Source organism: Danio rerio, chromosome 17, assembly GCF_049306965.1.
Source record: "Danio rerio strain Tuebingen ecotype United States chromosome 17, GRCz12tu, whole genome shotgun sequence".
NCBI lineage: Eukaryota > Metazoa > Chordata > Actinopteri > Cypriniformes > Danionidae > Danio > Danio rerio.
The window spans coordinates 31,482,720-31,500,398 of record NC_133192.1 but is presented as its reverse complement, the minus strand read 5'-3'; the positions used below and the strand labels follow the sequence as shown (position 1 = coordinate 31,500,398).

Sequence of the window (17,679 nt, the reverse complement as noted above, 5' to 3'; positions counted from 1 at the left end):
CACAAGCCTAAACACAAAACAACGTGTCCTGTACATCTCTTACAGAGTAGGATTTCTTAAAGATTGGGATTACATGATGTTTCACTAAAGCTATCAGACATCTGGGATTCAATTGCCATGATTAAAGACGAGTATAGAGCAGTTGTGGTTTGTTTTACAGAAGGAGCATGCTTGAGTTGCATTTACAATTTGCCATAGAATACATATACACAACTGAAAGATCAGCGCACCTCCGCCAGCAACACAAAGAGAGAAAGGTCTTATGTGATCGGATGCACCGTGATCCACCCTGACCCTTATGCACCATTGTCACTGATGCAAAATGCTGTATTTCAAATTAGTAGGATGCCTAAATATGCAGTTTTAATGATACTTTATCAATAATATCCTGCTTTGCTACAGTATATACAGGCTGTTGCATGAGAATTGTGGAACCAAACAGTTTTAAACAGAACAAAAAGAGGACAGTTGCTAAATAAAAAAAATACAAAATAAAATAAAACCATTAATCAGACAGCACTAGCAATTATCGACTGGTTTTTTAAACCCTGGAGGAATATTTACACAGCCAAATGCCAAATTAAAAACGTTTAATGACATTTGTATAAAAAGACTTTAGAGACTTTTTGGAATAATTCCTTTTCTATTGCACTTTAGCTCTACATCTTTGTGTGTGTTTGTATAAAGCTAAGTATTCATTAGGATACTTGCATAAAAACCTCTATTTGCAGAATGAAAACGTCCCGTTAGAGGCAGTGGACGCCGCAGCTGATTGGACAGGAGTTTAAAAAGCAGGCACTGTCACTTTAAGAAGCAGTTCTTACCTGGACAGCCGCCACAGAAGGTAACCTACGCTTTATATCTTCAGCACGACTACATTCATGTACATATAGCTTTTAATCACCCACTTTTGCTTCAAAATAACCTTAGGCTGCTGTCAAAAAGGTAACTCATTCATTTGACAAATTTCACCCTCTTTTTGTTTCATATCAGTGTCGACCGACATTCCGAAATGAATTTATCCACAAACATCATCAACTCGAGAAAGTCAGAGGGATGTTGAGGACAAAGTGCGCGTGTATCAGATATACACGACTAAAGATTGTCCCACCGTCACTGTATTCGTAACTTTAGCCGCTGTCGATGGAAATAATGCGCATTGTTTAGCGAGTGGAGCGCTTGTCCTTGAAATGTTTAGTAACATTGAGATGGAGACAGACAGCGACGCGGCCGCCATCAGATCGATTCATTCCGTAAGCTTGAGAAATTGCTCAATTCTGTTAGAAAGCGACGTTTCTGCCGAGCACATGGCAGCGTGTCAAGCGAACGACACGCTGGATGTGTTATCGTATTTGATGGGACACCCACCAGGATAACGTGAGCTGAGAGCTGCAGTTTTAGACAATATGAATCAGCAACACATCTATAGCGTTAGATTTTCTGATGTCTCGGATACTCTTGTTCTGTTTTATTTACAGTAAACAGCAGTGTTGATCCCAATTCACAAACTAGCTAGAAATATGCGATGTCAGTTCGCCTTAAGGTATTTTACTTTATCCGAGCCTCCCTATAGAGTCAGAAATATTTATGAAGTTATTTTTGACTGTTCTCCACAGAAGGAGGTTGCAAGTGTTCACTTGTTTTTGCCATTTTTATAAATGGCATCCACGTACTTAGTTTAGAATCATGTAAACTAATATTTTTTGATAAAATATTGACAGAAAGACCATTGACAGAAAGACCAGGAAATACCTAAACATCAAATGTATAGCCTGCACTTTCCAAAAAAAAAAAAAAAAAAAAAAAAAACACTTAACCAGAATGGTATTTTAGCCCACATTTTCCAGGGCAGGATCTTACTGTGAATTTTTTAAATGATATATTCGTTTAAAAAAAGATGCAAAAACTACTTTTACATTTGGTACAATCAGCAAGTGATCAGCAAGCTAAATTGTACAATTAGTAGGTTTTTAAATGTAATTTATTTATTTATTGGGGAGAATCAGATGGTTTGACATCAAAAGCTTGCTTTGTGTTAGATTGCACCTAAGATGACAAACAATCTTATGAATGTTGCATACAAACTATGGAATTTTGAGAACAAAAGTAATTTTCGCACATTATACTGTAATACTGTTGTTTTTTTTAACCCATGATGTAGAACTTTGACAACTAACTGTATGCTTGAGTTTTTTGTCTTTTATGTTTTAGCTGCATTTGGAAAATACTTCACATTAGCAAAGGTGGAGTAATTAGTGCCTACATGGGATTCAGTTTTATGTAAAATCTATAAATGCATAAATCTGGAAAAAAAGATGAAGGTTTTTTGGTATATCAAGACAGTTTAGAGCATAAGTGTCTTAAAAATGGCACTAAAAGGTTTATAGTTGTAGATTACCAACTAATTCTAGGTCTAACAAAAGTCGATGTGATATGCATATGTAGCTGCTTTTGCCAAAGACACCATGCCATTTTTAGCTTGCAGCTACTAGTCTGTATCTTTAGTCATGACATGTTTTACTCATGTTTAACTAAAAAAACTTGCAGTAATGTTTTTATTATTTTTTATTGTAGTAAATACAACTCATGTACCATGATATCGACCATGATATTTTGCATTAGCCTTCAAATATAACTGGGTGTGGTAAGATTGTGTCAGATTTTTATATTGTAATTTTTATTTTTGAAAACATGCACACATCAAATTTTGGTAAATATTTTCAGTGAGTAACATTGTATTTTTTATTCTTTTCAAGGCTTTTCAGCCCCTGTCAACTATCTGTCAGTGTATGGAAAAGAACAGCATGAACATGCCTCAGAAGGTCTACTTTTGTCTCGTACAGTTTTGCGGTGACATCAGGGTAAGTACATTTTTACAGAATTATAACTAATTTAAAGCAAATCAAGTTATAAAAGCATCACATTAGCAACAGAAGTACATTATATTGCTCAAAGACTTCACATTGCATTCAACCTTGAGGAATTTAGAAGTGACCTTAGCAGTTTTTAATCAAAGGTTATGAAAACTTGTTCTAAAAAAAGGGGCCAATACCTTAGCATGTTAGGACTACTATGTGTTTACTAGCTAACAGCCAGTTATGTGCCTTGGATTCTCAGGTTTCAACAATTACAGAAAAAAAAGATTGTATAAAAAGTTTTTTTAGCTGTTAAAGGTGAAAAGATCAAATAAAACAAAAGACATTCAATTGAACTAATGAAATGTTTTAGTCTTTACTTTTATTGTTCAGAAATAAAATCTCTGATTAATTGATTGCATTTAAGAAAATATGGGACAGTGGCATCAGCAGTTGAATAAAATCATTCTGATTCTTGAATCCTAATATAGCATTTAAGTGAATACTAATATATAATAGGCATTAAGTTTAAAGCCACAGCATTTAATTATTAAGCTGTGAAAATGCCCTGCTCCTCCAAACAAAAGAAGACAGCCTGTTTCATACAATTGTATATATGCACAGTTTTCCAGTTCCTATATTTTCAATATAATCCATTCAAATTTTTCAACATAGGCTCATTCTGAAAACGTAGCCCTATATACATTTATGGCGAATACGAATTATGTAGCTAGAGGAATGTATGGCTGCATTTCATCTTTAAAACGAACGCTACGGGGCGGTATGACTGTTTCTTGTCACGCTTACCAGCTGACCGCTTACTTGTGTATAAATGACTTTTACGCTGTTACCAGTTTGTTCAGTGGCTCATCGTGTAGGTGAGGATTTGAAATAAAGAGTAAAGTTGACCATGGTGACTGGTTTGAGTCCGGCGCAGAACGGTTCCAGAAAGCAGGTAAAACAAAACAAAAGACAAAAAATACAACAAAGTAAATAATAGGGTGAGAATGTGTTAAAATCTGAAAACGTCGTAAAAATCTTGCCTCATTCACCCTAGCAGCGACTGTTGTAGGTCTACAGCACAGAGAATACAATGAGCCTCAGAGCGAGCTGAGAGAGGATCACGTGAGCTCTACTTGTGCTCCTATTGGCTGTCACTCAAGAAAGTAGCTTTTCATTTGCATAAAGTTAAAGGATTCTCAACTTTGTCGCATCCCTTGACATGCCCACCTAGTCGCCAATAGTTGCTGTCGCTTTCTTTCACAGAGGTTGGCGAAAGTTGTTTACTATCCATTGAAATAAACAGTCGCTTCTCGCTTTGCCTCTGAGTCGCTCATAGCATGAATGAAGCTTCAGGCAGCCGCAAGAGCTTTTCTTTTTCTGGATTGTTTTTCAAATCACTGTCGGTTGGGTTTAGGGAAGTTGGTGGGGGCTGGACAATCAGTGCTTTTTAGAACACTATTGGTTGGGTTTAGGGAAGGGGGTGGGTTGGTGTATTGGTCAGTCAGTCAGTCAGTCAGTAAGTCAGTCGTCAGTGGCTTTTGGTGGATTTACGCCAGAAGAACAGGCGTAAAAGGCACTTGCGAGAGAAAATTTGAGATCTTAAAAAGCATACACACCGGCCTCTGGTGGATTCACGAAAACAAAAACTGCAAAAAACGTATCTCCTGGGATGTATTTGGCACACTCCAGAAATGTATATAGGGATGCATAATCAGAATAAGCCTGGGTTAATTTATTTATATGTCCTCTTGATCAGATTAGAAAAGGTTTAAACTAGCCCTAACAAGCTAATATATTTCATTCTGATTGAGTTCAGTCAGATCAATAAAGGTGTTTGCATAAAGAATTTTTTGTGTAACTGAACCATCCATCCAATTACTGATGGTCTGTTTGTTCGCATGTAAACAGCCATTAATACTTCAAATGAGGTTTGAATGTACAATGTGAAATATCAGTGTTTGAATACCTAGGATTAATTTTAACCTTGAGTAAATAATGAGCAATGCTAAATGTGAAGCAGGAAGATTCCATTCACCGGGGGTTTAGAATGACCCATGATTAACTAGTTCATGTGTGAAAAGCTCTATAGTCAGGTGTCTGTTGTTTCATTAAAGAGCTGTTCATGGTTTATGCTGACTCCACTCAAACCTCCATTGTGAAGTGAGTAGGAAGTGCTGGAGAGCATTTCCCGAAACGTGAACCCTCTTGAAATAGCTGTTTGTTTGTTTGTTTTTAGAAGTCTGGTTTTGGAGGGGGGGTTGAACAATCAACATTTTTCACATGAGACAGGCATACATCAGGGACCACAGATCCCAGAGGCTCTTGGTTGGTGACAGTTAGCCCACTAGCCCGGAGATCCAGGCTCCCACTTCCTTGAAACGTGATGCTTCTGCTTTTCAGTAAAGCAGCTCTTTTCTGCCGGCATGCAATAGGAGATCAGCCGGCGCTGTGTACTAGTACACAAGCAAGAGGGAACGAGCCGGTCAGCTTGCCCAGCAGCCTCTTTTCTCTCTCTCTCTCCCTCTCTCTCTGTTTCTCCCTCCTTCTCTCGCTCTCTCTTCCTCCCTCCTCTTTCTAACCCTCACTTGCCAAGCTAGGGTCCTGCTTAATGATTTTGAGAGAAACACACAGCCCCTGATTCAGGCTAGCTGAGGGAAAGCAAGCAGGCTTTTTTTGTGTGTGTTTGTGGTCGCTGCACTGGGAAAGGGGAGGAAAAGCGAGAGGCAGCCGGCGGGCGGACGTCCTTGTCCTTGAAAAACTGCACCAGAGAACTCTTTGAGGGAAGCCAGGATCCAGAGTAAGTAAGGCACACCTCTGACGGGGAGGGACAGCGGGGTGCATGGGAGACCTGCTGCTCTGTGTTGACCCGCCAGGCTGGACTGAGCCACGGTGGTTCTGGATATGTGCTGCTTGGTTCTTTAAATGCTTAATGCTTTTGACAGGGGATTAGGTGAAACATAAAATGCCTTATGTCTCTGAAAAAGCCTGCCAAACTTTGTTCTGTGAAGCTTACGCGCTGTTGTAGTTCAAAGCCGGGTAATCTCTGTTTCACTGTGAACTGAAGCATATTGTCACAACATTGTAGGCTGATTTTGTTATTTCATTTGGTGTTATAATAGTACCGGGTTACATTCGTACAAGGACCACCTGCTTGTAGGCCACAGTGCATTTGTCTGCGCATGAGGTATTGCTTGCGATAATGTGTCTTGCACACATCATGGCAGTGAGTTTGCAGACACAATACAGGACATGCAAATGAGCGCTTGCTTCAATCCCGCTGTATTTATGTAGAGCACAAGGGATCTGGTTGTAGCTCTGTGACTGCTCTGCTAGCCAATCCAGGTCAGCCAGTCAATAATTCCCACATGCTTTACCAATACTGAAAGTATGACTCCAGCTAAAGAAGCTTTACTGATCATGTTAGTACTTACAGCGTGCAACTAGACAGGATTGGATGCAATCCTTTTATAAAAATATGTCTACATTTTGTGGGTGTACATGTGGATGTGTGTGTGTGTGTGTATATGTGTGTGTGAATAAACTCGCACCCTGTTTGCTGTGTATGCATCACTCCCTAATTGATACCCGGAGCTTTCAGAATGTGGATCGTCTATTAATACCCACAGCACTGATGCCTGCCACAGCTCTGCTGTATGTTTGCAGTAAAAACTACAGATCTGTTTTTTTGGTAAACTGGTCATTTCTCTAAATTGGCTAGTGGTGATGATCAAAAATGGATGGAACAACAACAACCACAAATACAATACTGTGCAGATCCACAAGTATTTATCAGGACCCACAATATATCTGTACATAAACAGTTATACTTTCAGAATTTGAGTGCAATTATTATTTTTTAAATAGTAAATTCATCAATTGTGGTTTGTTAGAATAGATATTTTTCTTTCTTTTTTTGATAAGAAATACAAAACTGTAAAATTGTAAAATTTTGTTACAATTTGAAATAACTGCATCCTATATTTTTAAATGTAATTACAGTTGAAACCAGAAGTTTACATACACTGTATAAAAAGGCACAAACCCATTAAAAAAAAAAAGTCAGATGTTAATGTGACTAAACTTTTTCTCTTCTAGGTAAGTTAAAATTATCAAATTTGTTTCTGTCATGGTTAATAGCAGAATAATGAGAGATATTTTTTGAGAAATAGTTTTTGTCGAAAGTCAAGCTTACATAAAATAAGATTATTATGCCTCTGAAAAAGCTCAGATGATGGTGTCAAAGTTTTGGAAGTTTCTGATTGTCGAATAGAATATTAGATTGTAGAATAGAATTTAAGGAAAATCTGAAACACGCTGCTTCCTTGTGTGACAACATGGGAAAATCAACAAGCCAGAATTAACCAAAAATCCAGATTACAATTTGCTAAATTACACTGGGAAAAGACAAATTTTTGAGATATGTTGAGTGGTCTGATGGAACTAAGACTGAACTGTTTGGTCATACTGAACAGGGTTACATTTGGAGGACAAAGAGGAAAGCGTACAAGCCTAGGAACACCATCCCAACTGTGAAGTATGGGGCGGCAGCATCATGTTGTGGGGCTGTTTTGCTGCAGGTGGGACTGGTCCACTTCACAGCATACATGGCATCATGAAGAAAGAACATAGTGTAGAAATACTGAAGCAACGTCTCAGGACATCAGCCAGGAAATTAAAACTTGGCCACAAATGAGTCTTCCTAAAATGACCCTAAGCATATTGCCAAATTAGTTAAAATGTGCTTTAAGGAAAACAGAGTAAATATTTTGGAGTGGCCATCACAAAGCCCTGACTCAATCCTATAGAAAATGTGTTGGCAGAGTTGAAAAAGCTTGTGCAAGCAAGACAGCCAACAAATCTGACTTAGTTGCACCAATTCTGTAAGGAGTAATGGGCCAAAATTTCTTCAAACTATTGTGAGAAGCTTGTGGAAAGATATCCAAAACATTTGTTTTGTTGGTAACACTTTACAATAAGCTTCATTAGTTAATGCATTTACTAACATGAACTAATCATGAACAACACATGTACAGCATTTATTAATCATAATTGAACATTTACTAATGCATTATTAACATCCAAGTCCATGCTTGTTAACATTAGTTAATGCACCATGAGTTAGCATGATCTAACAATGAACTACTGTATTTTCATTAACTAACGTTAACTAACATGAACAAATACAGTAGTAGATGTATTGTTCATTGTTTGTTCATGTTAGTAAATGCATTAATTAACATTAACTAATGAACCTTATTGTAAAGTGTGATCGTTTTGTTATACAGTTTAAAAGCAAAGCTAAAAAATACCAAGAAAATTTAAACTTTTGACTATCTAGAAATTAGAATAAAAAATTCTAAATTTTTTTTCTCATTATTCTGACATTTAGCAGATGTAAATCATTTAGGTAATCCTAACTAACCTAAAATAGTAAACGTTTAGGATGATTTAACTCCAGACATTTAAAAAAAATGATTATGTTCCTTTTTTTAGAGTGTATGTAAACTTCTGGTTTCAACTGTATCTGATTTAAAGCTACGTATTTAGGTACTTCAGTTTTGACACAATCTCTGAAATAATTTTATTAGGATTATCTGCTGCTCATGAGACATTTATTATTATTATTATTATTATTATTATTAATATAGTAATTGTTATATACCTGTTCAAAACTGTTGGACTGCTTCGTGTTTTGTGGAAACTGTTTCCATGAATGTTACCATTCAAATTAATACATAAAAATATATGTTACCTTTTTTTCATTAAGGACATATTAAACCTTTCAAGAGTGAAAGCAAATACATTTATAAGGATAAAAATGTGTTTATTTTTTATAAATACTTTAAATATCTTTTTATCAAATTGTATTTTCACTCAACTAGCAGCAAAACATTTTTTAGCATTATAGGAGTCATTGCTTTTGATTGAGTTCCAATAAAAGTGTATCAGTATAATGCAGTAGAACAGCAAATCAGCGATTATAGTGATGTGTGAAAGATCATATGACATGAGAACTGGAGTAATGATGCAGAAAATTCTTTGAATGTTTTAGTTTTAGTCACAAAAAATTGTCACAATTAAAAAAAAAAAGAAAAAAAAAAACATCTGTATCCATATTTATATTTATCTATATATCTATAGGTACAGATGTTGATATACTGTACAGGCAACCACACGTTAAATTTATATTAATCACATTGGTGGTTGAGTAGGAAAAAAATAGATTATAGTAATGAAGTAAAACAGCAAATCAGCATAGTATAATGTGCGAAAGATCATGTGACACAGAAACTGGAGTAATGATGCTGAAAATGTTTAAAATTACTGGAAAAAATTGACACAGTTTTACATTTTTATGTATTGTTGATCAAGTGTTAAAAACAGGTTGCGTGCATCTATATCTTTATCTATATATGTGTAGAAACAGATATTGATATACACATATTCGCATGTTAAAACACATTAATATATACAGTATTTTTTTATTTGTGTGTGATATTTATATGTTAATGTGGTTTTAATATCTAGTAATATGGTTTTAATTAGTAATTAATATAAATTCTGCAGTTTATATACTAAAATCCCCATTCGCTTCTCATAAAAGATCTATTTACTGCTAATCCCTGGTTTGCTTTACAGTGCAAAAGGCCTCCAAAATCCTGTAGACTTTGAGCAAAGATGATCTCCTGATTAGTATTCCACTGTCATAATGTATCCGTCAAGTTTACAAGCTCACCCTCTTCCCAATGTATTCTGGGGCATGGTACACAGCGTGTCGCTTTAGTTCAGCAGGATTTGACTCTGGAGTTGCCGAAGTAGCCTATGCATTAATTTCTGAACGCTGAGATCTTTTGATTCCCTGTGAAGCTGGCGATCCACATAACATACGGTTACTTGTTCGCATATGCGTCAATTCATTATCTCCAAAAGGCCTATTTAGTTTGTTAATCCTGAGGATTAAACACTCTGAATTAAGAAATGTGTATTACCTCACTCTCACTACCATACATGCTGTGGCCCAGATAATTTTGTCCATGTCATAAGTTTTCAAGTAAATGGGCTTCCATACGTTAGATGCTTGGTATCGCTTTAGTTTTGCAATTCACACTATTAACTACTGGCTTATTACCTTCTTATTATTAAGATACTAACAGATTATTAGCAATGGTAAGGTATGATCCTATTCTACATCCTTAATCCTACCCAAAACCCATCTTCTATCTTACTGTTAATAAGCAGCTAATTAGTAGTTTATTGAGCTGCTAGTCTTAGTTAATGGTTTGTAGTTGGTGTGAATTGTGAGCATTTATGACAGATGCAGCTAAAATGTGGTGACCTTTTTATCAGCAATAATAAAATTATGTATTTATATATTTTCCTCTTTCTAATATATTTTAAAAGTGATGTTTCTTAGATGCTTTCATTTGCCTCTAGAGCATCAGAAAAAAGGGGCTTTTGTGCTCAGACTTTGTTGTGCAGCTAAGGTGTGATGGTATTTGTAACTTTCAGCCTTGTGAGAGGCCAGTTTGAAATGTGGCTTCCTGTAGGAAATTAATCTTCTATGGTTTATTAGTGGAGGCCACACTCTGAAGTATCCTTCACCTTTTGAATAATTAACAAGCAAGCTAAACAATGTGGTAGATAGATGCCATAAATCTGAAGGCCGTGGAGGAAAACTCCTGGTCCAGCATTCATAAAGAGTCTCAAGCCATCTAAACAACTGTGAGATGAGATGAATTAATTGCGTTGTTGCTTTTGGCATCTGCAGTCTTAACATTACCTGAAGAAAAGAAAAAAAAAAGAAAGAAAAAAAAAGACCCATCAGTCCGGTCCTCCCATTTCCATATCTTCTCTTCCTCATCTTTGGTGGATGGTTCCAGTGTTTTCTTTAAGACTAAGAGCTTTGTGTTAAAGCTACTCTCAAATTCTCGACAGATCGATACCTATAGATCCTCTAATTGGAAGCCATTAGTTATGGGGTTTATAAAGCTAGTAATTATTGTGTGTAATCTTGCAGAAAATTAAATTTGGAGTTGTGTACAGTGTATTGGAGAGAAGTTTTTTTTTTCCTGCTGCATTTACTATCTGTCAAGCGCTGCACAGCACTACTTTTTCATGTGCAGAGGCAACTTTAGTTTTCTAGCATAATATACTGCATTTATAAGGAAAAAAGAATAAGAAGAAGCTGTTTTTGGACTATGCTTTATAAACAAAAAGGACAAACACAAAATTCAAAAGAAAGTATACATGACATAAACATAAAATGAGCTTTTACTCTCTTGCTGTATAGTAGTATTAATTACTTTATCCAACACTAGTGTACATATTACTGCATGCATTTTATATGCATGTTAGATGTATAAATATTGTAGCAGTAGTCTGGATGACAGACTATTCTTATGTTACTGACTTTAACCAAAGGTCTAGTAGTCAAATCATGCTCGTTTATGTCATAGCACAGTTGCATTGCTCATCATAGCATGAATATATTCAGTATGAGATTTATATATTGAGGTCTGTTAGGGAGTTAAAGGCAGTAAAGTGCCTGAATATGAAGCTGTTGCTGTGGATTCTCTATGGGAAGACGACAGTGCCTCAGGCAAACACACTCACACTTGGTAAAAATGGAGATAAACTTGCAACTCAAGAGTATTTTCTGTGGAGCTTTAATTACTTGACAATTCTTTGCAATGTGGTTTCTTGTCAAATATCTGTGTATGCAATACTTCTAGATGGCAAAATGACTGAAAATGAAAAAGGAAAATGTTTGACATTAATAAAGCTCTAGCCAAAAATTTAAGTGTTTAGGCATTTAAAATAAAAATAATCTCAAGCCATCTAGCATACAGTAAATAGATTATTTAATAAAAGAAAAACATAAAATAAAAGCACTGATGCAAATTATTCTGCACACATAAACTTATTATTGGAACTTAAGTTAAATAAGTGTTCCTGACTTTATTTAAGGTCTCTTACAGTATGTTTGTATTTAATCGAGGCCAAAATCATTTTAATTTTCTCATAATAAAAAATTTGCATTATGGCTGGGCGATTAATTGAAAAGTAATCGCAATCGACATTCAGAAACTATAATCGTTCAAATTTTTTCAGGTGATTTTTTAAAAATATATTTGTTATTACTTTCCTGCTGAACTGAACAATGTTCATCACTTTGCAGCCAAATCTAATCTCTGTGGTGCTATTTCCATGACAAATGTCATGAGCGCATTCATGTAATATGATCGTATGAATTATTTTAACTTTTTTTTTTTTAAAGAAAAAAGTGACTGTTGGTTTTAGGTAATGTGTGTTTTTATTTTAATTGTTCGATGTTGATGTTCAATATATAATCATAGATAGTGTGTGCCTCTGTTTTAATTATGTTTAAGTCATTCAAAAATCTCTCACTTGTAAAATGTGAGCATATTTACTGTACAAAACTTGTCAGTGAACTATGAAGGCAAAACAGTAAAATAATAAAATAATCATTCAATAATCATAATCCAGTTGCAATGTTCAATTAATTGCTTTTTCACACAGGAAGCTTCAAAGGCTTCCTCAATGTTTTCTATACACTCAGTATAGGACCATGTGATTGCATTGATTTTATATTTCATATTAATTCAAGCCTTAGTCTGCTGATTAAAAAAAAAAATGGTTATAACTACTTGATCAATCTATACTGAAAGCATGAATTGCTAAAGCCAATTGGTTTCTCAGTGGTATGAATGTCAGTTTATGACCAATGAGAGGAATTTAGATTGGTCATTCAGTAGCTGAAAATATAAAAATGACAGCATTATGTTTAGTGTATATGGTCAGTGACTGATATATACAGTTGAAGTCAAAATGATTACCCCCCCCCCCCTGAATTATTAGCACCCCTGAAGATTTTTTTCAAAACATTTCTAAACTTAGTAATTTTAATAACTCATCTCTAATAACTGATTCATTTTATCTTTGCCATGATAACAGTAAATAATATTTTACTAGATATTTTTCAAGACACTTCTATACAGCTTAAAGGCAAGTTACTGTATGGTTTGTTCTGTATTGAATAAAATATAGTTTAAAGGGGCTAATAATTTTGACTTTAATATGATTCTTAAAAATTAAAAACTTATTTTATTTAAGCTGAAATACAACAGATAAGAGTTTCTCCAGAAGACAAATGTATTATCAGACATGCTGTGAACATGGTTTGTTAAACATCATTTGTAAAATCTAAAAAAAAATAATAATAAATTCAAAGGGGGGCTAATATCAACTGTATATACAAATTATTTATAAATTCTGTTATTAGCCAAAACAAAGTGCAGTTACAGTGTATGAGATCCATTTAAACATTGATTAGTATGGGGTTTTGGTGTACAAAAAATGTTTTGTGGAAACAATAAATGCTACTTGACACAATGTTGATACTCTAACTAAAGCCTGTGAGGGTGGGTCAAAGTATGTATTGTTTGTGACCAGGCTGAAATATTTAAATGTTACAGCACATATATACATCATCAGTTACTGATGACTTGTTTCAACTGTTCATTATTTGTTGTGCACTTGATCTTTTTGCAAACCTTATAGTTTTATAATTGGTTGCACGAAACCATACATTCAAATTTTGATAGTAGTATTTTACATTTTAAACAAAGGATCATAAATATATTGCCTGGTAGAGCTGTTAAATGCATAGATCCGTAGAGATTTGTGTAATTAAAGAAAAACATTTTGACGATTACCAAAATAGCAGCAAGAGATCTCTTGAACAGTGGTGCACAATTGCAGTGCAACAATAGAGGATCAAATGATATTGTGTCTTTAACATTCTGGGCATGTTGTTCACCAGTCTACATTTAGAACTGGACCACTAACAGAAAGCATTGCACCTGGTACAGTGTGCCTGCATGACCACCTCTTTTAAAATAGCTCTGTTTCTTTTTTTTTTTCTGTTTTTTTTGCGATCTGAGGTATCACCCTAAAAAGTTAGGTCCATTAGCTTAGCTACACGTATGGCATTTTCAGCATAAACCAACCAGGCTGATATGCAAAGCAGCTTTTGTTTAGCTGTGTAAATGAAAATTGCTAATCAATTTTACCCCTTATTTCATGGCCTGTGGTTTCTGCCCCACCCCCACCAGCTGGTTAATCATGCACAAGCTGAACACTTCATTACCCAGGACATGTTTGCCCCTTAGCGCTTTCTCGCTAGTAAATTAGTTCTTTCTATTTATACAGGTAAGGCAGGTCAGAGGTCTCCGGGTTGCAAAAGGTAAAGGGATGAAATTAATATAGCGCCAGGCTCTTCTGGCTGAGAGCCTCCCAGAAGAAAAGCCCTCCAACTTAAACAGTTTCATAAGGAGAAATGAATTGGCACTGTAGGAGTGCGGCTCTTTTTGTTCTAGCCTCAGATTGGTCCTGCTGTGTTCTTTCTGTGCTGCACTGCGTGTCCTTTGAAGCCACGAGCTCAAATCTTGGAAGCCTGTTTCCTACCCAGCGCCTGTCCTATCTGCCTCCACACCTTTGTCCATGTTCTTTCTGTGGTTTCTTGTTGCTCCATTGAAGTGATTCACTATTTCGCTGTTCCTGCAAAGAGTACTTGTGAAAATCGCAGGAGAGCCCCAGAGATTTGAGAGAGCAGTGTTTTATCTCCATGTAATCCCAGAGTGACAGTGTCTCACAATCTGTATGACGAAGCTAGTTGGAGTCCAGGAGGCTTCATATGAGCTTTATTTGGGAGAAGGTGAAACAGATCCATTTCGCAGGTGTTCTGGACTGAGGTGTGAATCTTTTAATGTTTTGTTGACCTACTGTAGTTAAGTGATGATCACAGTTGGTGTTGTAGTCAATTTTCTGTATTTTCCCAAAACGTTTTGTTGGCTGAAAATAAAATAATAAACTTATTTTATTTTTATTAATTCATTTTCTTTTCGGTTCATTCATTCATTCATTCATTTTTTTCGGCTTAACCCCTTTATTAATCAGGGGTCACCACAGTGGAATGAACTGACAATTTATCCAGCATATGTTTTACGCTGTGGATACCCTTCCAGCTGCAACCCATCACTGGAAACACCTATACATTCTCATTCACACACATACACTATGGACAACTTAGCCTACCCAATTCACCTGTACCACATGTCTTTGGACTTGTGGGGGAAACCGAAGCACCCGGAGGAAACCCACGCAAACACGGGGAGAACATGCAAACTCAACACAGAAATGCCAACTGACCCAGCCGAGGCTCGAACCAGCAACCTTCTTGCTATGAGGGGGTCTTGCTACCCACTGCGTCACTGCACCACTGTGACATTTTATTTTATTTTGTTTAGTTTAATTGAATTGAATTTATTTTATTTACTAGTCAATATTCTGTATTTTCCCAAAATGCTTTTTAATTTAATTTAATTTAATTTAATTTATGATTTTTTATTGTATTTATTTATTTTATTATTTTATTATTTTTATTTTATTTATTATTTTTTATTTTTTTTGTTTTTATTTTATTTATTTATTTATATTTTATTATTTATTTTATTTTATAGTCAATATTCTGTGTTTTTCCAAAATGTTAAGTTGGATGAAACAGTTATTTTATTTTTATTTTATTTTATGCTCTATTCTGTGTCTTATAAGAAGTAATAGAAAATCATTTTATGCTAGTTCCTAAATTTAATTTACTAATGTTACTTTATTTTGTTATGAGTCGTGTTAAATTGCAGGGATGTCAATCTCTTTTCATTACAACTTTCAGAAGTTGTTTTCAAATACAAGTTATAAGTATCTTAAACTAAGATGAGATGCTGATCATGTGTAAACACAGAACACAGTATCATCCTTCACTTTAATAAAATTTTATAGAATGTAATTTCAATTTTCATACTTCAGTATTTGATATTTGCACTAAGTCGGAGAGTGATTTGCATGTCAATTTACTTACTCTATAGTGTAATTACTCTGTGATTATGAACATGTTTATTTTTTAAATTACATAATTATTTACATGAATCTAGTGTAATGATCATATTTTCTCCCATCTGCTTATGCTCACTTAAGACATAACTAAGCAGGTTTTTTAATACAGATGAAATCCTTTTGACCATTAAAGCACAATATGCCACTAAACAGAACCGATTGAGGCATCAAACACTGTCTGAGAGGTGTTTGTTACTCAGGGCAAGTAATGCATTGAGATCTTATCCTCCTATGCACGTGACTTAGATGATGTGGGAGCTAAAAGGCTTTTTAAGTTTTTCAGCTCATCTGTTGTTAAATAATTAACATTTTGCGACCATGTGATCACAACTACTACTTTTATTAGCTACTTTTAGTGTAACTTATTGACAAACTAAATTACTATGGCTTAAATTGAACTAAGTGGCTTGAAAAAGTGTATGTTGCCAGCAAAACTGTGCGTCATTCTATGCTTGTTAAACCGTGCAAATCACGTGCAAGTAAAAAAAAGAAAAAAACACAGGTCACTTTTATTCTTATCTGTGCGCTATGGGCCATGTGGGTCACAGATCAACGACAATCCGTTTAACCCCTATACAATATAGTTAATATCAAGCAACATTGCCATTTTCACAAATGCAATGTGATTGTTATTAGGATCACAATTTTGAAATGAATCATTTAAATGACTGATTCAATGACTCACTCATTAAAATAAGAACTTGCTGCCAGCAAATGGCTGCTTTAGTGTCATATTTAGCTATGACAGGCCTAAACAGGCCAAGGTACCAACACAAAACAAAATTTGGTTTGATTATTGTTAGTAGTAAATCTTTAAGATATATATTATTGTTGCAAATCTTCCTGTCTGCTTTATATTTGGTGAAGAGCAATACTTCGGTGTAGTAAATATTAAGTTAAAGACAATTTAGGTTTGATGACAATGACAGTATACAGTATGTAAATCTAGAATGTCTAGATTGCATTCATTCTTCATACATACACTGTAAAAAATTCTACAAAATTCTACAAAAATTCTAAGTTCTAACTAACTTTTATAAGTTATGCAGGCTGTTTTAAGTTAGTTTAACATAATATAGGTTCAATGGAATCACAGGGTTAATTTGCTTCAGCTTAAAAATTTAATCCAACCAGGGATTTTTACAGTGTAGCACATTTGCAAAGTATTTTTTCCCTAATGAAATGTTGTAGCTGCTTGGAATTTTGCACACCGATTAGAAGTTACTAGGCAGATGCATGTAGGAAAAATGCAAAGAATGGTAGCCCTTAATAAGCATTATCACACACCCCTGCCCTACACAGTTTTTGGCTCAATATTTGCACGTCTGATTCTGCACCATCAAGCATCTAAAGAGAAGCAGATTGCATTGAGGTTAGAGCAACCCCCTTGCTCCTCATCAGTGAAGTGGACCACAGCACTGTGCTCCTGACCCGCCGCAGTTTTAAGAAATCTGGCCTGAAGAGCCCATCAGCTGCTTAGGAAATGTTCTCAAGAGGTCCCTCAATCTGGCTTTCCTCATCATCTGTCCCCCTAAAAATATGAGCAATGCACCTTCTTACCCTGATCCTTCAGCATCCGATTTCATCTCGAAGGCCTATTTTAAATCTCGGGTGCAGTGCAAAGACATTCCTCTATTAATTCATTAAATGACCCAGCTGTGCTCTGCTGTGTCATATTTTCCTTTGGCCCTCTCGCTATGTACAGCCGAGGACAGTTCCAGGCTCCATGCTGTTGATTTGTTCCTGGCCGCAAGTCTTTGGATCACATCACAACTTGAGTATTTTCATTGAAACAAGAGCACCCGCATCACGTGTATTTACATATAAATATACGCTTACAGTGCATGGA

At 35.3% G+C, this 17,679-nt stretch overlaps 1 protein-coding gene across 20 annotated transcripts in view; it reads left to right on the top strand.

Moving 5' to 3' along the window:
- The first annotated feature begins 809 nt into the window (after positions 1-809).
- esrrga (estrogen-related receptor gamma a) overlaps positions 810-17,679 on the top strand; it is a 255,344-nt gene continuing 238,474 nt past the window's right edge. For 6 of the 20 annotated variants that reach the window (XM_073927129.1, XM_068214375.2, XM_073927116.1 and 3 more), the window contains exons 1-2: positions 810-844; positions 2,757-2,861. The gene's annotated coding sequence lies outside the window, so the exon portion shown is untranslated. Of the gene's footprint in view, positions 946-986; positions 1,254-2,756; positions 2,862-5,269; positions 5,656-17,679 lie in introns of those variants that run through there. The other 14 variants (XM_073927131.1, XM_073927124.1, XM_073927119.1 and 11 more) reach the window with 7 other exon arrangements.